Source organism: Falco cherrug, chromosome 6, assembly GCF_023634085.1.
Source record: "Falco cherrug isolate bFalChe1 chromosome 6, bFalChe1.pri, whole genome shotgun sequence".
NCBI classification, from domain to species: Eukaryota; Metazoa; Chordata; class Aves; order Falconiformes; family Falconidae; genus Falco; species Falco cherrug.
Genome location: NC_073702.1, coordinates 2,518,631 through 2,541,230, shown reverse-complemented (window position 1 = coordinate 2,541,230; position 22,600 = coordinate 2,518,631). Strand labels below are relative to the sequence as shown.

At 36.9% G+C, this 22,600-nt stretch overlaps 1 long non-coding RNA gene across 2 annotated transcripts; it reads left to right on the top strand.

Moving 5' to 3' along the window:
* Nucleotides 1–8,296: 8,296 nt before the first annotated feature.
* Nucleotides 8,297–21,599, top strand: LOC114014421 (uncharacterized). Of its 2 annotated transcripts, none has more exons than XR_008732977.1 (3): nt 8,297–8,410; nt 11,494–11,648; nt 20,108–21,599. It is a non-coding gene; the product is annotated as an uncharacterized LOC114014421 (long non-coding RNA). The 2 variants fall into 2 exon arrangements; XR_003557896.2 differs by lacking the exon at nt 20,108–21,599 and adding an exon at nt 13,843–14,031.
* The last annotated feature ends 1,001 nt before the right edge of the window (nt 21,600–22,600 follow it).

The window sequence follows — 22,600 nt, the reverse complement described above, 5'->3', positions numbered from 1 at the left end:
TACTTGGTCACTAGTTAAGGCACTATGTCAGAAGGAAGTCATGTAATCTCTGTAAAAGCATGATTCTCAAAACCAAAGTAAACACTCAAAAAAAAAAAAGTAAACACAAAAACTCCTCCAAATGACTTTTATGATATTGGGGCCTGATTCTTTTTTTTTTTTTTTTAATGGTAACACAACAATAGAAACAAAATGGAGAATAAGCCCCACAGTTTCTCCCTTTTAAACTTCCAGCTAGATAGATTGAATCTCTTGCCTCTTAATACTTTTCATAGGCTTTGAAATAGCTGAAAGTAAATCAGACATCAAGCACTAACCTTTACCTTCCCAGAGATACAAACCAAGGGAAAAATTCCGTTCTGTTTGGGACCCAAGAGCCAAGCATGCTAGAAATTACTCCCATCCCTGTATTATTAGTAAAAGCCATGGCTGTGCAGACAGACAAAAGATTTCTATCAAAGCCAACAAAAAGTAGCTAATCTGCTTTCAAGTTTCGACCTAAATCCCCCTGAGATGCTGTAGCTCTAGAAAGGTTTGTTGGTTTTGGTATTGGGGGCTTTTTTAAGTATGTTTATAACTAGAAAAAAATATATATCATAGACTACAAAGTGTGGAGCACTTTTCAGTTCTCTTTTAAAGTGCTTGTTTAATTGATTTTTTTGTTTTTGTTGCAAATGGTGATTTCTCTCTTGACAACAGCTGCTGTGTTTTTTGTAGAATCTGGTAAGCATCAGTGCTCCAAATGAGCCTGAGTCTCAGGAGGAGGAAGCAGGGAATCAGAAAGAGCATTGTGCCTCTTTTGTCACTATTCTGTTAGCAGCCTTGAGTTAATGTATGCCTGCCTCTCAGGCAAAGAAAGCTCGACAACTTGTCCTTGTTTGAAACGATAATACACCACTGGCTCAATTTTCTAAAAATCAGTCTTCTCAGCTGTGGCAACAGACATGTTTTTTCTGTTGTGTGATGTATGCAATGAGTATTACCATACGCTCAGCACTTGGATGATGGGATTTTAAATGTCAGGAAATAAATGAAAATATCAACAGTTTGGCAATAGGAACATTTCTGTTTGATGTGAACCTGACTTTCTGAGAGTCTTTTTGTGAGCTACTCCCTAAAACCTAATCAGCGAATATTAATTTAAAACTGAAAAATGACAGTAGATTTGAGTTTGCCTATGTGTAGTGGATTTCTTTGAGGAAGAACCAGAATATTGTATCTTGTTATGGATACAGTGAGAGGGATACTTGAGGCAAGGTTAAATCTATTCCACAGTTTAATTTTTAAGATTAATAGAAAATAGGAATTTTCAGATTATTTTCAATTTGTGAGATACTTGTCAGTATTTAAGAAGATATTTTATAAAATTTCCTTATTGAAATGTTGTCTGTTTTTCCTGTTTTGTTTGGTTTGCACTCCTCAACATTCACACATACATACACTCTTACTCATTCACTCTTAAAATGAGCAAAGTAAATACTTTGTTCCCCCTTTCATAATTAAATTGAGCTTATAATAGAGTTTCTGCAGAAATCAAACTGTTCTTCATTCACAGTAACATCTCCTGATGCCCTAACTTAAGGCAACATATCTGTGATAATTTTTTGTTAAATAAAAATTTGTATGTAGGCAATACCCCTGTTTTCTGTGTGAAATGTGAGAAAAGTTAGAGTAATCATGAGAGTTTGTAGGGATTTATGATGTCATTAGTAGGGAAAAGAGTAGTAAAAGAGTAATAAGGACATTTATAAATGAGTTTGTAGCAAGGTCTTAGAGAAAATAGAGGGTGGCAGTAGTCTGAGTGAGATATAGCAATGAAGTGAGGTGAATGGCAATACAAGGCCTTGCATATGGAAAGGAATTCACCTACAGCAAGAACTTTGCTTCTGCATCTGTTCCCATTACAGTCAGTAGGAAAATTTGAAGATATCTGTCACCTTCATTGGTAAAGGCTTATAAACACCTTTCCATTCATTGGAATGAAAAAAATTACATTGCCAAGACTTCCGTTCACCTAAGAAGTTATTTATTTGCCTCTGTTTTTTGTGGAAATAACACTATGGCAATCTAAACCCTCACTCTCTGTGTATGTGCACATGTACATACGTTTCTGTGAATAAATGCATTCAAATATACATATACCAGGCAGCAATATAAGCCAGCAGTGATGAAACTGAGTGCAACTGAGACATTCCTACATTGTTTATTCTGAGTCTGAAGCAAATCTATTGTAATATTCCCTTCAGCCATCAGCACTCTTACTCCGTTGTAATATAGAGCAGTGCCGATATATTCTTAGTGTGTTTTTAAAAAGATTAATGCTTAGCAATGAACTCCATATAAAAGGTTTCCCTTCAAATGACATCTTGGGTTCACCGAATCAATGTAAAACATGAGCTTGTATCATAAAGGTCACAGTTAACACTGTACTTGGCTGCCAGGTGCTTGGTTTAATATAAGCTGAATTAGACCCCACTTTTTTCCCCCAGTACAGAAATTTAAGACTAACCACCACTGAAGCAAGAAGGTTTTTTCAATTGTAACTTAGACACTGACAAGTATTAGATTCCTGGAGGTGTCCTTCACATTGCCTACCTAACTGATAAGGTATTGCTTTATTTTAACTGTCAAATATTTTTAAAAGTGTGGTGTGGCTAGAGTTCAACGAGGACTAAAAGTTTGCCTCCAAGGTAATGGGAGACACCTCTCTCCATCTGGAGTAAACAGCCCCGAGCCCTCTTCTGGAATTAGGCTCTACAAGAAGTTCAAACTGACGGAGAAAAGGGGCTCTTCTCAAGCAAAGCTTTCTGGTTCAAAAAAGTTCCTTTTATTCTGCAAAGGACTGAGGTCCAAATCCCTCTGCTGACAGGCTAGGGTTCAGTCCCAGTGTGAATTCCATCTTGCCTAATTAGATATTTGAAAGTGAAACATTCAAATCTAAACTAATCTATCTAGCTTTCCTTTGTAGTTACTAGTAAGAGGATAGGAGCTTCTGCTGATTATCCCAGACAGCTATTCTAAGAGATATCTCTGGATGTGTCTATTTCTTTATGGATTATAAAGTCAGCCTAGGGTGAGTACTTCAGTCTTAGAAATGAAGCTTTTAGTTGGCTGAGTTAGGATAGATGAATCCCTCTCCAAGTCTCTAACCTTAATGATAAAGTACCCTAATAGAGTGAGTCTTGGTTAAACCTGTTTCAATTTGAATAAAAGAAACAGCAATATTCACTTGGGGGGGGGGGGGGGGGGGAGGGGCGGGCAGGGAGAAGGCAGAGGAAAGATTTCCTTACCAGCTGATTAAGTCATAGAAAGCTGCTGGATTGTCAGCCCACTACATGTTCTAATGAATATGCATATCGAGAAGAATAACACAAGCAGGAGACAGTGACAAAGGCTCACTTCGGAGTACAGGAGCCCAGCATGCTTAAGGCTGTGGGTGCCCACAGATCAAATCCAGTAAAGGAAGGGTGATGTTCTAACCACAAAACTTAGTCATAAAAGGTACTTTTCCTCCTCATTATGCATAGGTAGACTAGGTCCTAGAGGTACGAGTGGTAAAAAATCCTTAATTTTGTTAATATTTGCAGATGTTAAGATCTGAGTCGGTCATCAGCTGCCACTGCACTGTCAAGCATTTAAATCTTCTGCCAGTGTTCAGGGCACAAATTAAAGTGCTTATCCTTGAGAGGTTTACACTGCTAGGAGATTTAGAAGCCACAGAGATTATGTGGTTCTTTTGAAAATCTGGCATTGAAAGAGGAGTATGTGATAAAACAGATGGCCACCAGGAGCTCCAAGGACCACCTTGACTTATGGCATTTCAGTAGAAGATTGGAACTGCAGCCACAGGTTTAGCCTAAAGAGAAAGACATGAATATTATTTTTTTTCTTTAGTCTTTAGTGTTTGCTATGCAGAACTCTTTCAAAGGGTGAAAATTTGTGTCAGTTCTTAGCACAAACCTAAAGAGTTATTTCTTACAGTCACTGAGCAAACATTTTGTTCTCCATCTTCTACACTGCAGTCAGGTCTGTGAGGTCTAAGGATCAATGTTGCCTAACTGTGGTTCCCAAGCATCAAGGGCCTAGCCACAGCTTTTCAAACAGACTTGCTCTGTAGTCAATGGAAAGAGGGAATCCTGCAGAGAGTTATTCATCTAGCTAGCAAACTACTTCATCTCCAGATAGGTGTACAAGTGAGTTGGATCGATCCCCCTTTGGAAAGGCTTATCTCTTCCCACAGAATTTTTGCTCTCTACAACTACCTGAAAGGAGGTTGTGGCAAGGTGGGTCTCAGTCTCTTTTCCCAAGTACAAATGATAGAACTAGAGGTAATGACCTCAAGTTGTGCCAGGGGAGGTTTAGATTGGATGTTAGAAAATATTTCTTCCCCAAAAGGGTTATCAGGCATTGGGCCAGGCTGCCCAGGGAAATGGTAAAATCACCATCCCTGGAAGTGTTCAGAAAATGTTTAGATGTGGTGCTCAGAGACATGGTTTAGTGGTAGACTTGGTAGTCTGGAGTTAACAGTTGGACTTGATGATCTTAAAGGTCTTTTCCAGCTGAAATGATTCTATAAATTACAGAGACAGTTTAGATGATGAGTTGAGCTTACGTGGCTGAGCCTTCCAGTGGCTTAAAGGCAGATGAGATAAAACCCACTCAGTGTGTCCAGTACCCGTAAAATCTCTCTGCAAAGACAGGTCTTCACATTAACTCAATTTTTTGTTGATTTTTTAGGGGGGAGGAAGTTTTATTTGTTGTTGGGAGGAAGATGGGGAATGGGATTACAGTAGCTGTTGTTTGGGGTTTTTTTTCTAGAAAATGTAAGTAAATAACTGGGTTTTTTATAACTTTTTGTGTCTCCATTCGATACGTTTTATGCACAAGAGTAACCTTGATTTATTGGCTGTAGATAAATGCTCAACTGTATCTTCTAATATTAGAGAAGGTAACCTCCTCGTCTTTCACCATGTATTTCCTCTTCTTCAAGGAGGCTTTATCTAGACTACAGAGTGCTTGACTGCTTCCACATTTCTATAAAGTCAAAAAGTAGATGATCTACTGAGACAATCGCCTTCCTAGAGAAACCATAAAAAAATCCAAGAGGCAGATACTATGCTAACAAATTCATAATAAAAACGGATCAATGTTAAAACAGTCTTTGAATACGTCCACAATAATGAGATCGGAGGGGATGGGTCGGGGGGTAGGAAATAAAAAATTATGAAACTGTGTCTAAATGGCCTTGCCACTTACTGTTACAGAAAACATAAATTATACACTTTGTTACCATCTGTAATGTCAGTATCAGCAGCTGCTCCCAATTTACTGCATGGTACTATTGTACATATTATTTGCTTTGGAAATTATTTGCAGTTTCTGGAGCTACATCTTGACAGATTTATTTTTTTTTCTGCATTCCACAAATTTACAAAGCTATAGCTAGTTAGCAGGAGTGACTCTACAGTTAATTTTTCTAGTACTGTTTTCCTTTCTGCCATCTTCCACCAATGTTTATTTAATGTTATGTACATGAGAATGGTGTTTGAGTATGTGTATGTGTGTAAATTTACAACCTGATATATGCTGACAGAGTTTACTTTCCAGATATTTGTGGAAACTGCTAGTGCCTTCTGTTAGTCTGACTTCACATCATTTGGATCTTATCCTTTTAGGATAATTTCCTAACTATGGAAAAGAGAGCACTGAAAGAATAAAAACACTGAAGACAGCAGATGTAAAACCTGTTTAGAAAATAATCTTTCAGGAAAAAATGAGGAGGAAGGAAGAAATAATTACACTGCAAAAAAATTTCCAGTGATTTTGGCTATAAACTTCCTTGAAGTTCAAATAGACACAATTCTTAGGTTTCTCTTAGGTGTCAGTTATGCTCTCACACAGGGGATGGGCCAGGCTAGTATGGAACTTGTGTGTTCTGCCCTGTTTGCTGGCTGTCACGAGCAAGGAAAACAAGGTTATATTAAGCAAAAATCCTAAGACACTTCTTACTGGAATGGTATGTTAGTCATATAGTGTGTGATGGATAATGAAAGATAATCTTGACTTTGAAATTTAGTCATTTTATTCCATTCTTGATCAAGGACTGTAGCGTTAGGCTCTTGTTGTCTGACATAAAAATAACTGATGGTCTGGATAAATATTCAGTTGTTTTCCTGGAACATATCAAGAATGTTCATTAGAAACACGTTTCTGTACAGTGTCAGCCTTATACCTTTGTGGCTCTGTGGATTGTAGCTGCTCCAGGCTATTAAATATCAGACCTTCACATTCTTTCATTTTGTAGTCAGCAAGAAATGCTTTGCAAAACGATGTTGTAATAGATGAGAGACTCTCAAAAGGTCTTTTTCACTAAACTTTTAGAAAGTTCACAATTTAAATCACTAGAACCTTTGTGTAGTATAATAATTTCTTCCCTTCAGCTTTACTTTTGTAAAGTATCTTCTGGAAATTTGATCATCTATTTTCTTATACAGTGTTCTCCTCCCACCTCCTTTCTCTCTTTTTTGTCCCCTCTCTCTCTTTTCCTTTCTCTCCCATATTTGCTATCAGATTTTATTTTTATTTTTCCTTTTTTCTTACATTCCAAGCCTAAGTTTTACATTTTATCTGTGGGTAGATTTGGTGCTTGGGCATAGCTATAAAAGACCACTTGTAAATTATTTGTCAGCTAATACAATCTTTCATAAATGATCTCCCAGAACTTCATAAAATTAAGTACTTGGTGAGTTAATACTTGAAAACACCATTCTCAGAAGGCTGTGAGGGTGCTATTTGTTTATTTACTTATTTTATTTTCTAATGATCAAAGTTTCCTAAGTAAAAAAAGATCCACTAACTTTTAGCTGTGCTCTGAGGATTCTTTGGCAGTTTTGGAAGTGTTCTTTCTTGCCTCCAGTGTTTCCAAGGCAATAAATTTCACAAAGAGTAAATGTATTATAGAAATAATAATAAACCAAATTAAAATAAGAATTTTATAAATTATTTTATTTATAAAATACAAAACCAGAAATAAAGCAAAGCACAAATAAGTGTTAATTGTTGCTTTTAAAACAAAATAGAAAAATAACAGCAGGGATTTTGGGGGCGGGGGGGGCAGGGGAGGGGGGGTAGGGAGGGTTGAAGACAACTGTCATTTACACTTCCTTTTGCCCTTCTCAGAATTTCAGTAATTTAAGCTGTGTTGGTTTGGGTTTTTTTTTGGTTTGGTTTTGGTGTGGTTTTTTTTTTCAGGAGAAACCAAGACAATTCTAACTACCACTTCTGTACATCCCCTCTGTTTCATGCATTACCCCAAACAGTAAGAAATAAAGACAGACAGAATAAAATCTGAATGAAATATTTAGTTGAAAATTTTGTAAGTAATCTGTATGGTCAAACATAGTATTTCTTTATTGTGTTACAATGGAAAGACATTCTAAAGGTGACAAAATCAGAGCCACAAAAATTATTTTCTACTAGTGTTAAATATGTAAAGAAAAACTGAAATAACATAAATACTGGCATTCAAATACCACCAGAAGAAAATAATTATTATTAATAAAAAATATAAATAAAAATTAATTAAAAATAAGGTCAAATGAAATAGGATTTTTTTATATAATTATAGATATTAGCATGTTATGCTTCACAATGTACATACGTCTGATAAGTGTAAGTATCTGGGACTAGGCTGAAGAGACTCGGTAGTACTTGCTGTTCTTCCTCTGTCCCAGACTCTCCATGACCTTCAGCAAGACCTTCATGTTCCCTATCAGCAAGACAGAAACAATGATATTTAGAGAAAAAAATCTGCAGCTACAGCATTTCAGCTGCCGATCTCACCCTAAGAAGGATTCCCAGGCTGCTAGTGATTATGTCTGTGGGAACACATTTCTGGTAATGACACCGCTATGGTGAAAAATGAAGGTCATCTCCTGCCTTTAATGTTCCTGTGCAGCCCCACTTTTGCAAGAGGTGTTAACAGCAGAGTCCTAGCTATGCTCTGTCTCTGTTTATTGCTCTCCAAAATTCACTTGTAACTGGATGTAGACTGTATGTCCTGTCTGAGACCCCTGCGTGGGGGCAGCCTGGTACTGAGCTGTCATCATGTTCCTTTTGCGGGACTGTGGCATCCGGACGGGGTCTTGGCAGTTTTTCTGCGTATGTGCGTGTGCGCAAGCGCACACACGTGTGTGTATGCAAGTTGATTACTTGCTCCTTTACAGCCACTTCCTTTTTTTTTTTTTTTTTTTTACAGTCACCTCCTTTTGTGTAAAGTGAAAGCAGAGTGGGGAAAAACTGCTGTAGCGATATTCTTTCTGCAGGTGGAAACAAGCCTATGTAAGGCAAGGCAAAGGTGAAGTCAGACTGGATACTAGGAAGTATTTCATGGAGCCAGCCACTGTCTAAGGTAGCTGTATGAATAGCAGACTTTATGTAAATGTGGTTTTGCTTTCAGTGTACTCTTTTTTTTGAGCTTTTGCATTGCTACAAGCCTGCTGACTGCAAAACACTCCTGCCATTTTGTGTTCTGGCTGGAACCAGAAAGACAACTTATTCCAGGCTATCTGCAAGAAACTTCATTGCTGTTTCTCTTTGTAGCTTTTATTAAAGCTAATCTAAAGCAAAAAATTAAAGAGGCGTGTTATACTACCCCATTTAATAAAATGTAAAAATGCTCTAAAGAAACTAAAAACTTTATAAAGGTACAACAATGATAGCTTTTTAAATGTTTAATTTACTAGCTGCTGCTCCAAGATCTTTTACATTGCACTTTGAAGTACTGTCTCCTATAAATGCTGCAAAGAATCAAGGAAAGAGTAAAACAAATGAGATGCTATATAGTTTTCAAAATTAATCATGAAGAAAATGTTAGCATTCTTGATGACTGAGCTAATTAACAAGGGATGAAATGAAAGATGACAAGATGGAAAGCTATGTTAGAGACTTAGTGTCACAGTACATTGCTTAGCTAAGCAAAACTCCTTTTCAAAGGAACAGTAAACATTAGCATGCTTAAAAAAAAAGAATTCTGAAGCACAAGAATGTTCTTAGTAACTAATATCATAGATACAGTTTGCTTCAGTCTTCAATACTCTTTTCAAAGGTAAGTTTTCCAGGCAACTGAACTCATTAAGTACTCTGATACGGTACAAGAGCATGTTAATTTGTAAGAAAAATAAATAAATAAATGAGGAGTGCTGTAACATGGAGTTGCCACACAGGTTCTGCTGCTGCTGTACAACGGCTTCATTGAACGGAACTTGAACTGGTAACATCTAGCAGGGAATGCTTACAAGTTCAAAAGTAGATATATTCATATTTAACTTAAATTCTGTGCAGTTTTTTTTTTTTTTCCCAAAAGTACTTCAAACTTTTCACTCTGCTTCTTAAAACATTCTGGAAAAGCCTCTATCTTTATCCTCGTTTTCAGTTCCCATTTAGCCACAAGTGCCATCCTCAAAACCCATTCTTTGCTGCTTAACTCTGTAAGTCCCTGCACACACAAGGTGCTGAAGCTGGATCCTGTCAGGAGTTAATTAGTTTCTTTAAGCTCTTGTTCAAGTTACGATTCCTGACAGTTTCAAACTCTGCCAGAAAAAAAAGCTTTCTTATCAAAAAAGTGTGATCCTTTATCTTCAGAGCATGCCCAGAATAAAGAAAAAACCACACAAACAAAAAAGCACCAAACCCTGACAGATTACATAGCAGGACAGACTTGGATGTGTATATTTTCTGAGTGGTTACCAGGAAATGCAGCATATTTCTCTCTCCTCCAGTAAGTAAAACTTACTTATGTATGATGAGTAGCTCCAAAAGATTTAGAGGCAGATTTGTACCAAAGTAAGCCAACAGACCACGGTGAGAACAGTCAAATATAAAATACTCAGGATCAAAAAATTCCTCCTTTAGCTTACTCAAGGCAGTCTGGTAATAGGGATGTTCTTGAAGGATATAGAAAATTAACTTATATCGTTTCTCTGCATTCAACACCACATAGGTGATTTATGTTTCTTACAGCACTGGTAAGTAACTTACCAAGCTGCTAACTATTCCCTTTCTCTTCAGATTTTTGTTGATTTTGTGCTTTTGTCTTTTCTAGAAGAAAAGGGAGTAAAAGGCATGCCTTGCCTTGACATGGAACTTTGAATAGAAGCTTAACTTCAGTTTAACGTTCCATAGTTCAAGAACCTAGGAGAAGGAGATCATGTATAATTTCAGAGATGCTTACTCATCTTTGGCCAGTTTTAACAGGTAACTCCCAGGCCATCCTCTGCTCATCAATCATAATTAGCTCAAACAGGGCCTTGCTTAGCTACTATCTAAAAATTCCTTCCTCTAAATACTATCAAGTACTTTAGAGGTAGCTGAAGATTAAGCAGGAATTATTGCGGTCACTAAATATGTTTAATGATCTGACTCTAAAATCATGAGCTCAAAAACCCCAAAACCCTCCACAAAGACTCTCACCTAAACCCAAGAAAACAGGGGAAAAGGAACTCACCTAAGGAGGATTCACATGCAATGTGAACAGCTCTGGAAATTTTATTTATGCAGTGCTGAGGGAAATTCATCCTCGCACCAAATCCTGTAGCTGGGCTAATGAACTTGAAGGCATCAAGTGTTTGCTTGGCCCTATTCTTAACAGCACAGTAGTTAAAAGGATTTTCAGTCTAGAGGAATCTTTAGTAAATGCACTTAAAGGAGACCTCGTTCTTTGTCCTTTACAAGTATGTAATGGCAGGGCAGGATAACACGCTTCTTTGCTTCTGTTCAGAAAGAAAGAGTTCACCCTAGAAGGATATGTGATACAGTTTGACAGATAAGTACATCACTCTGTTTAAACAGTCTATTTTTCCTTTGCTGTAAAAGGTTCAAAGGGGTGGATACCCAGCCCCTGCAATAGTGACACTGCAGTTGTGAGGCTCCTTGCAAGGCAGGCGCAGTCCTGATTTCATTGCACTGCATGAGTTCAGTGGTCACTGAGAACAATATTAAACCAATTCTGCTTTTCAAAATCCAAACTATTTTGTACATGCCAAACTAAAATAAATATTTTCAAATATGTTCTATTTGCATCAAAAAAAGCCATTGTAAGACAGGGCAAAGTCAACTTGCTTTGCAAAGCATCATTCAAGTATGTAACAGAAAACGAAAAGAAAACAGACATTTACAATTTATAAAACACAGGCCATGCTAAACATCTATAGTGTGAAAAGAACATTTTCATATTTCTTCAGTGTAGTGTGCAAGAGAGACTTACCAGGAGATGCAAGGAAATGTACTGCATGACACTGAAATTAACTTTCCCCCCTAATGGTGGGGTCTCGCAGTAATGGACCAGCTTCTGAGGTTTGAAAAGCAGGCAGACTTTTCAAATTCCATGCTTGCAATTCAGAATTTATTTTTTTGGGGGGGGATAATCAAAGGCATGACAGTTTGTCTACAAATATGTCACTATGTGTTTACTTTACTGTGTGTCAATTGGATTAGCTTCTTATTCAGGAAGAAGCAGCTGAATCAGCTGTTGCAGATTCCCCGTTGCCCAGTCCGTCCCTCCAGCCTGGAAAGGACCCCTCCTGCTACCAGGGAAAGCAGGGAGTGAAAACCCAAATACCATGCCCTTGACTTTGTTAAGGAAAAAACAGGTTAGTAATAAATTAAAGGGGCTTCTATGGAGACAGCCGTTAGCAGTATGCATCAAGCAATAGTTTGTGCAGGTGTCAGAGGAATCTCAATAGTTTACCAATTACTGGAAAACTCTTGGAGTCAAATGTTTGGCTGAATGATGCCTGGATATTTTTTAAGTCTGCTTTTCCCTCTGCAAACAGCTGATGCCTGCATTAAGCTAAGATGAAATGAAAAATATATTCAGCATTTCAGAGATACCCAGAAGCAAAATAGCAGTATCAGGAGCTAAGCTTTCTTATGTTTCCTTTGTATATGTCAACTTACATTATCCTGTGCGACGTATCAACCTTCCCAGTGTATTTAATATTATAATGAAAGAGGACCATTAATATGGAAAGTCACAAGACTATTTCTTTCATATGCAAAATAAATTGCATGCAACCACACCTCTGGCCTGAACTTTTGAACCTGGAAGCTGTAAAATTTGCTTTTTATACAGTTCTGAGAGTTTTCATAGGGCCTGCTACTGGTTCTTTTCCTGACAAATGAAAAATATCCCTGTTCGTAGTCTGAAACAGCCACACTAAAGCCATGATAACTGAATCACTGAAGGTCTATATGACCCCTTCCTAAAATGTTTGTTCTTATTTCTTTTACTATGAAAGTGCAGTACAGAAGTGGCAAACTCAGAAGAAATATTCTCTAATATCCTAGGAGGGATAAATCTTACAGAGAGAGAGAAAAAAAAATATATCTCTTACTGTTTCTTTTTCTCTAAGTTACAAATCCTTTTATTTCTCTAGCTGTGACTTTTGTTTTGTCTCTTTTGTATTGGTATCTCCATTTAAATGTGGCATTTTTGGTTTGTTTGCTGGGGTTTTTTTTGGTTTTGTTTTGTTTTGCTTTTGTTGGTGTTTTTTTATTTATATATATTTAATATAATTAACATGACACAAAAAAAAAAAAAAAAAAAAAAAGGGAAGGGGCACAAATAAGCACTGAGCACATCATGCAGCCTCTGTGTAGTGCTATGAGCTCCAAGAAGCCAGTCAATATTTTTAGACATCTCCATGACATCAGAGAGTGCTTTTGGGTTTTTGTTGTCATTTAGGTTTTGGTGTGGGGTTGGTTTGTTTTTTATTATTTAAATTCTAAATAATCTATTCAAATTATATTCGGTGGAAGAGCAGGTCCACTCTTTATCCCAGATGTTTCACCTGACCCATGTGGAGCAGCCAGGATAAGGCCACCATCCTCTCAGCTGCTTTGTGGCAGCCTTTTTGGCAATATGTATTTCACCCTGGTATAGACTAAAAATATTTTAAAGAAAAAATCTAAACCAGTTATGAAATCCATTCCATAGGTCAAAGCAGCTTAAGGTAAACATGTGCTAGGATGTGGCAACAAAATGTTTTTGGCAAGCAGATAAAAAATACCAACTACCAAGTGGTCTTTGAGAGAAAGAGAAAGAAGAGGAGAGGGAGAGGGAGAGGGAGAGGAGAACTGAAAGCTGGAAGCTTCCAGAATGACGCACAAATTACTTCCATCAGATGACTCAGAAGAGGTACCCTGCATATAAATCTCCATCACTTAGCAAACAGCTGAAGATTTCAGTTTTCCAGTCTAGGCCCTTGACTTACTGTGTCCTACCTAGAAATTCAGCAGAGTCTGGAATGTCAGACCTGTGTATAGATGAGCTTCATTTTTACAGTTATGACAAGATTTGGATCTTCTGGGTATAAAGTACCACCACCACCACCCCACCATGGGACAAGGAAGATATACAGCCCAAAATAAATACAAGGCACTATACTTAGGGTTAAATTGAAATAACTATCTTACCAAAACCAAGTAAAGTGTACTGTATTAAGGATGAATATGACAACTTACAAATGTATATACTCAAAGAAGAGGACCCTCACTGGCTGTCTTAATATTTCCAGTATATGTTGTATCTCATATTAAGCCTCACGGTTTGCCACATAATTGCATCATTAGTAAACCAGTGTTCATGTTCAGTTTCAACTTTCTACTGGCTTAGAGAAAGGATTTAAAATTTGCATTTAAATGAAATTGAGCAAAGAGTGATAAAGGCTTCAATTAAAAGACCACCTGTTTTTGTTAATTCATTTTTAATAGGAACAGTAAATATTTTCAGTTGATACGCTTTCTGCTGCATGATTGGTACATTCTTCTCTTCTTTATCCCCAGCGTCAGACACCCCTCATTAGAGAAGTCTATCATTTTCTCTGACTGAAGGAACCTATCTCAAGCTTTATGAATCTCTTGGTACCAGAGAAAAAAAGTAAAGTAAACCAAATAGCTATTTAGAAAATGTAAGCATAACAAGTTAACATGTGATCAAAGTAAATTCTGCAAATACATTATTTTTAAAACTCAATACATTCATGGGGAGGGGGAGAAGAAAAAAAAAAAAAAAGAAAGAAGCTTTTTCCTCAAAAAAAAAGTGCCATGCTTTTTCTTCATTTACAATGTTCTTAAAGCTTACTGACCTCACTTAGGCATGCTGGTGTGAAACAGAAGTAATCTTCCATGTCACAATTATTAATGCAATTAAAACTTAAGGATTAGAAATAGTAAACCACAAATCATGGCAAGCAATTCTCATGGAGTACAAACCCAGCTGGTGTTCACAGAATATGAGCTTCAACTGGCACCCGGAAATATTACATCTTCCTGTAAAACTTCCTCCTTTGGTACTAAATCATTTGCTTGTTAGTCTTGGTTTTGTTGTTGACAGCTTTAGTTTAGTCCAGTTGCTATTAGTAACATAGTAGCTCATCTTGTTTTTCATACTTTTGAAGTAATTTGTAGCCATAATTGCTTCTGTTTTCCACTTACTGTAACCATAACTACTAATTTGCTAACAACCCATACACTTCTGTTACAACCAAAGCTTAAAAATCCAAGTAATTTCCTCAAGAACAATTTGCACTGGACACTGTTCTCTTTGGAGATGCAGTGTAAGCATTTAAATAAAGAATTGAAGCATTTAATTAGTGCATGCTTGCTTCCTGCTAGCAGGACATCACACTAGTGAGTAAATGGATTTAGTTTCTTGTAACACAAGCCAGGAGACATCTTGACAGTTGTCTTTTTCATTCTCAGATGTTTAGCTAAGGGAAACACAGGGGTCCAATCCCACCTTCAAAAAATCTTTGACTTAAATTATTATTGTTTTTTTGATGCTATGTGATTTTCCACAATAAACTTAGCAGGAGATTATGTTATTCTTTTCTGGTTGAATGAAGAAGGGAATTAACAGAAATGTAAATAGAAGTTATTCACAGAAAAGTTCAGGTTAGGGGATTTACCCCCTATTTGTTACAAGTCAAACACTTACAAAAGAAAATAAATACTGCAGAACTGTCTCTTTTCTCACACACACCCACACACCCACCCCTGTATTTATTTCTGATTGAAATAGCCATATAATTTGTTTGGATATATATTTCCTGGATGAAGGAATGTATCAAGAGTTTTAAATAATTTATTTTTATTTGATTCAGATTCTACTTCTTAACTGGCACCTGCTGCAGTTGTTTTCTTTTAATGCTTACAAAGCTGAACTAAAAATAAGTCTTGACATTTAGCATAAGTATGTGTTGCAAAAGGTTTGGACCTAATACTCTGCCATTGAACAAATATATTAATCTTTTTCTTTAAAGTTAGAAGGTGTATTGGATTTGTGTGGCAAGGTTTTGGGTGGGGGTGGGGGTGGGGGGGGAGGGGGGGGAGGCCACAGGAGTGGCTTCTGCGAGAAGCTTAATAGTGGAGCAGATCTTCACCTGCAGCCAATGGAGAAACCTACAGGAGAGCAGTGGATGCCCGAAGGAGGCTGTGACTCAGTGGGAAGCCCACACTGGTGCAGCTCCTGGCAGGACCTGTGGCCCCATGAAGGGAGGACCCCATGCTGGAGCGGGTTTGCTGGCAGGGCTTGTGGCCCTGTGGGGACCCACGTTGGAGCAGTCTGCTCCTGAAGGACTGCACCCCGTGGAAGGGACCCACACTGGAGCAGTTCCTGAAGAGCTGTAGCCCGTGGGAGGGACTCACATTGGAGAAGCTCATGGAGGATTGTGTCCTGTAGGAGGGACCCGCACTGCAGCAGAGGAAGAGTGTAAGGAGCCCTCCCCCTGAGGAGGAACGGCCAGCAGAAACAACATGTAATAAACTGATCAAAACTCTCATTCCCCATTCCCCTGCACTGCTGGAGAGGAGGAGGAGGTAGAGAATTTGGGATTGAAGTTGAGCTGGGGAAAAAGAGAGGGGTAGGGCAAAGGTGTCTTCAGAATTTGGTTTTATTTCTCATTCTCCTATTCTGATTTGATTAGCAATAAATCAAACTGATTTCCCCAAGTCAAGTCTGCTTTGCCCATGATGGTAACTGGTGAGTGATCTCCCTGTCCTTATCTTGACCCATGAACCTTTTGTTGTATTTCCTCTCCCCTGTCCAGCTGAGGGCAGGGAGTGATAGAGCAGCCATGGTGGGCATGTGGCATCCAGCCAGGGTCAACCCACCACAGAAGGATAAAGACACCGAAAGCAAGCATATAAATTAGTGATTTCAGTTCAGCTCAAAAGACCCTAACTAGTCATTATGCTTATGGAGAAGAGACTGCTTAGTGCTCTCCAATCCATCACAAAGGACTCAGTCCTCTTCCTCCCACTCCACTGGTAAAGCTGTGTATAAGTAATTATTGCTGTAGCTGTTACAGATTTAGCTGAAACTGGGAAAAGGGACTACATGAAAATCAGATAAAGTAGTTGGAAATAGCAGCTTCTCATTCAATGGCCACTTGCAGCCCTACCCTATGAACACCTGAGTTGTTGACCAGATCACTGTAACGGCCACAGCATGCTCTAACTTACTGACTAATGTATCAAGTGCTGAAGGATACGTATTCGTCTAATTCCTATGAATTTCAGCCAGCCATAAATATCTAAATAGATCTTCCAAATTTGGAAGTCTCCATTACCTTTATTCTCATATCAAATGGTCTAAGTTCATTTGTGCTCGGTGAGGAGCTAGACTCAATAAGAAGCTAGGTTTCCTGCAGCCTTTGCCACCTACTTAAAGGGAAAAGACTTTCTCCTGTAAAAGCAGTTAAGAATTTCACCAAGTGGAAAACTTATTTTGGAAACCTGTACACAACAAAGCTAAATTAAAGAAACAATTCTATTTTCATTTTCAGCACTAATTATTTATTGTTTTATTTTAAAAATGCTTAAAAACAAGTGACACTTGACATTTTGAGGTTTCAACAGAAACAGACATGTTTTACTGAAAAGAATGCTCTAAAAACCTGTTTTGAGACACAACTCTATCTTGTCGAGTTATAACTACCTGTTTTTTTCCAATGCAAAAGGAGCAGTATTTTTCAGATCAGCCCTCTTTTTTGAGCTAAGACATTTATGACTATCAGATTAAATTTTTATGATATTTGGATAATTGCACAATATTCCTAGTGAGGATAATGAACCATTTCTCAGAAAAAAGGTAACTAGTGCTGAACAGAATTCACATTTTATTCCTAACATTTATTGGCCAGTAGAGGAAAATATTTAAACGTCTCATTTTACTGGGCTGTGAACATAAATCTAAAGGATCACCCGTAATTTACAGTTTTAAACCCTGCAGAAACTTCCCTTTTAAAAAACCCTAAAGTTCAGATACCCATTCTTCGATTTTTGGTTTGTTTATTTATTGGGGATTTTGTTCATTTGCTTGTTTTGCTGGTTGATTACAGAGTAGTCTTGCTAGTAGATTACTGAGACTGGGCTGAGAGCGCTTTCAGCTCTGATTTCCTCGAATATTGCAGTGGTGGTCTGTGAGCCCCACCCGAGCAACGCAATGAGGTAGGAATTTATCACTGTAGGTTGGTGGTATCTGGACAACAGTTAGCAGGAAGCAGCAACATGGCAGATAAATCTACCATGATGTGTCTCCACCTCCTATGGTGGAGCCTACCCTCTACCATGGACAGGACAAAGATAAATGCACTAGGCATGTCACTGTCATTGGTTGAGTTGTGCCATTCCTTTCAGCTTCTCTGTCCTGCTCTAGGTCAGTAAAGAAGCCATAAACTAGTTTACATTTAAACCACCCTTTGGGCTTCTGTCCATCTCAGGAGTAATACCAGCCAGAATTGCAAATTCAGCCTAGCTTTTTTCTACTTCTGAGGGTTTTGGATTTTTCTTTGTCATGCAAGAAGATTAAAACATCTCAGTTGTTTAACATGTCCATATAAGTAGTGAAAGGCAGGGGGTAGGACAGGAATTTTAGTTTACCCTGTCAAGTAGAGGCTAATGATAATGTTTTCTGCTAACTATATTCCCCTGGAAACTCTACATTGTCCTGCTGTGCTGTTCCCAGTTTAGCTCAGTCCATTGCATAAGTGCCATTCAAACTGGTCCAAAACCTCGGTGACACTGTAACCATCTTTGTCCATGCAGTGGGAATAACACACATCAGGAAAGTTCAGCCTAGTACTGAATTCATCAGAAAACTTCACAAAGAAATCTCTTGCTCAGCTTTAATTAGGATTAACCAGTCAGAGGTGATCCTCTATTCTGATTAATACCACTTGTACCACCTGAAAAATAAATGGATTATAAGATTAAGTCTAGTTTCTGAATATGTTAAAAAACATATTAAACCTGTAGATGATACTAAAATATAGTTAAAAACACGTTGTGAAAGAGAAGCTTTGCACACTTTTTTTTTTTTTTTTTATTAGAGCTTAGCTCCGTTTTTCTTTAACAATCCAATTACATTTGTAAATAGTCTAAGATTTTACCTCATCATATCCCTGATACACAACATATACACAGGATGCCTCGTACATTCAGTGGGGTTTTATCAGAGAATCTCATTGTCACTTTCTCATTGTGTTGCTTTCTCCAAAGAAAGAAAAACTAATGTTTTTACTTTGATAATATGGAAAATAGATAACACAAGTTCTTAAAGTTCTAATAAACCTTCAGAAGCCATTATGATAATAGAAAAGGAAAGATGGTTCTCAGTTAACCAAGCAGTTTAAGAATCGCAGGCAATTACAAGACATAGTGCACTTTTTTAAAAAGTCACTGAATTTACATTTGAAAATGAAGGATGGGAATATATGGAGAAGTAGTAAATTGAAAATATAAAGTAATATGCAATAAAAATACTTAACCATCTAAGCAAAGCTAAAGGAAGGGAAGGTGAAAAAGAGTACGAAAGGTTTTGTATGTGTGCTTGAAAAAGAATGTGTGTGTATATATATATATATACACACACACACAAGATATGTGTTTACAGACATATATATATTATATACTCACAAATATGCACATTACATATATATGAAAAAATGTGTGATTGTCATATTTATGCTCTCATTGTTCCTTCATAGTTGTATGCATCTTTCTTGTGTGTCCGGAAGATGTCTAAGGGTTTGAAGTTCAAAGTATCTTATGGATACGGTATAGGGCTTCGTCATTACCTGTAAGTCATCAAATTCACTCAAGAAAAGAAGCTAATTTACTGTCATGATTAAAAGCACCATTGGAAAAACGTTTTGCTCCTGAGCTCAACGAGAGCACAAAGTTCTCAATGGAGACCTTGCCCATGGTTAGCACCGTTTAAGGTATTGCAAGCAGTCCATCGTTTCACATTTATTCCACTCTCACTGTGGCATATGCGTAGTACTGGTCAGTCTTTGTATTGAACTATCTGCTTTTTGGTATTTTTAATCAAATCGCCTTCTTCTCAACCTTATGTGAGATCCTTTATGCAGTGGAGGTGTTTCTCTTTCAACATCTCCGATACTAGAAGTGTTGGTCTTTGCCTAACATGGAGGTCAGCTGGAACTCATGGAATACCTACTCTGCTGCAGCATTTTCCATATGTGTCCCACACAGAATCATTTTAATGATTTCTGAACCTCACCAAATACTTTATTAATAACACACGTGCACACACACACACGCACGCACACACACACACATTTAATGCATTTTTCATCTAACATTTAATGTTAGAGAAATCCCCCCTTCCCCTGCTCCCCACACAATTGTTTGGTAAAGAAGGTGGTTAAGCTTTCCCTACATAAGATTCTGTCTAAAATTACTCGATACAGGTCAACTTTTATGTGGGTTTAGGACCATACCCAATACAGAACTAAGCCCAGAATAAACGGAGAGGTGGAAGGAAATTGTGTGACCCTGGATATATTACCTCCTTTGGGAGTGCCTGCTGCGTTGGATATTGTTAAAAGGATGGTAAAAAGCCCTTTTAATCTCCCTAGTAAATCTCCAATTTATCACAGTTGTTGTGGTTGTCATTAATTTTAACATTTTACTTGAGGTTGTCTAAAGCTTAGAATGAATTTGTGTGTAGGAAAAAGCATTCAAGAGTCAAATGATTTCCTGAAAAATGAAACAAATATATATATATATATTTATTTTTTTTCAGAGCCAGCAGTATCTGTCTATAGTGACTGGAATTATGGCACTTTTCCCTGGAAATTCACTGTGAATTTTAAGTGCAAAGTTCTGATGATATTTGTTAAGCTATCATTGAAACTATAAGAGGGGTCTTTGTGTTTATTTTTGATACCTGATAAAATAGTCCTGCTTACTGAAGCTCATGTCATGCCTTATCTTTGTGCTTTACAATGACATTACTTGTTTTCTATTAAGGTTTCTAAAGCAATTAGTTGATCATTTTTTATTCTTGTTTCATGATGAAGTAAAATTTATTTTGATCCACACAAATTTTAATTTAAGCTAAATTACAAATTTCCTTGCTAACACCGATTTCTTTCAATATTCTCCTTTAAGTTTAATTTTTAAATTTAATCTTAAAAATGAATAAGTTGCAGAAGAATAGTATTTAGAAAGTATTGTATATGTGAAACTGAAAGCTCAGAAAGCTGCAAAGCCTCTCTGAAATAAATAGGTCTAGGCTTTATCACCTTTCATTGCATGTTGTACAAAACACAGGGAAAATGGCTTTGCTTTCTGTCTTGAGAAAAAAGTATGTTAGCATATTGTATATTTTTTGCTCACTTTATTATTATTGTTCTCCTTGCACGTATCATTACATTATCATATACTTCCATTTATTGTTTTAAAAGGTATTTTTCAGTTTTCCTGTATTCCAATATTTTTAAAAAATCAGTTCATGTACATATGACATTAATTTGCAACTTACTCTGAACTGATCCATTAATAAGAATACATCTATAATATGTCAAAATTTGATTATTCAAAGGATTATTATTTTTTAAATCTGGTGAACTTGGCAGTGGAGAGACTTTCACCATACTTAAAGACTTTCAAAATGACAATTTCCTAGTGTACAAAACTAACTTTATATAGAAAACAGAATAATTTCAATGTGTGGGATGATAACCCCTTTGGAGATATGCCTCAGCATTTCAACACTGATAAAATGAAATATTTCTCATAGTTCTGAAATTGCTTTTGTGGATGAGGATAAAATAATTGAAAACTTTTGTTACACAGTTTTAAGGCCAAATACGAACGCGCCTGTAGTGCACTTTACTGCATTATGCAATACACGAGGCAAGCAATTAACTTCAAGCAAATATTCATTTTAGTTTCCTATTAACTCGGTAGTCAGAGGGATGTCCTCCAAAATTAATCTTAGGGGTACTGGTTGCAAATGATGATACATTGTCAAAGTTCAAACCATTTGATTGTAGTGTAATTTTTCTTTCTTCAGATAGTCCTATTTCAGTTTCATTGATGCCCTGAAGATAATCAGGCCAACAGTGGATTATTCTCCTTACAAGTGTGCATCGCAGAACAATGATCACAAATTTTTTGTAATTCTGCTATATTCAGGGAAAATATATTGTTTACAGCAAAGAATTAACTGGTTTATTTTCAAACTAGAAAAAATTTATATATTGTTTTCAATACATGAAGTTTTTGCTTTATTAAGATTCACTGTGCAGATTAATCTTGGAAAATAAAAGCATTTGATTCTTTTGTCATAAATTAAACTATATGAAAGGTTATAGACAAATTCTCTTATTTCTACATATTTTTTATTTCTCATTATTAGTAGCAAACAAAAGGTTTTATTTTCTTCCTTGAAGGTACAGTAGAATAATTTCTATATGGCACTAAGCCATTTGCCTGTCATTTGTGGATCACCAAACTTTGCAGTAAAACATATGAGCATCTTACATGAAAAGAATTTTGTTTCTTATAGCTCCTAAAGTGGGGTTTTTTTGGTGTTGGGTTGGGGTTTTTTTGTTTTTTTTTTTTTTTTTTTTTTGGAGGGGGGGTGTGTTTTGGCTTTTTTTGTTTTGTTTGTTTTTGTAAGGATTTTATTTTAGTGCATTTTATTTAATTTTTTTTTTGTTCATGGTACTTCAATCCATGTATAAAATATTCTGAGATACCATATTCTAAAAAACAGAAGTCAGGGAGACATAAATCTATACCTATGCTTTCCTTCAAAATATGCAATTTTAGCAAACTATAAAAGGTTGTGGTGGGGTTTTTTGGTTGTTATTTGAGAAGTTTATAGTCTTGTTAAAGACTCAGTGTTTATATTAAAGCCTGCATTAAGCACAAGTCACAGATTGCCAGACACAGTGCAAACCTGCAGCAGAAACACCCTGCTGGCCAGATCGGAGCACTGTGACCATCCTGTGAGGCAGCGTAACAGATGTTCTGCTTCTGAGACCAACGGCAGAAAACGGGGTGATTTAGCCCGTTCACAGCCGCCCTGGACTCCCGATTCAGCCACGTGCACTGAGAAGGGCAGGCACAAATTCATGATGTAACTCACTTTTGAGCCTTTGGGTCCAAATAAAAATCTTTTAAACCTTATGCCCTTTCTAGATCTTATGAGGCTGTGCTTATGATAGCAGATTTGTCCTGTGAAAATGTGAATTTTAACAGCATATACAATGTTATTATTATTGCT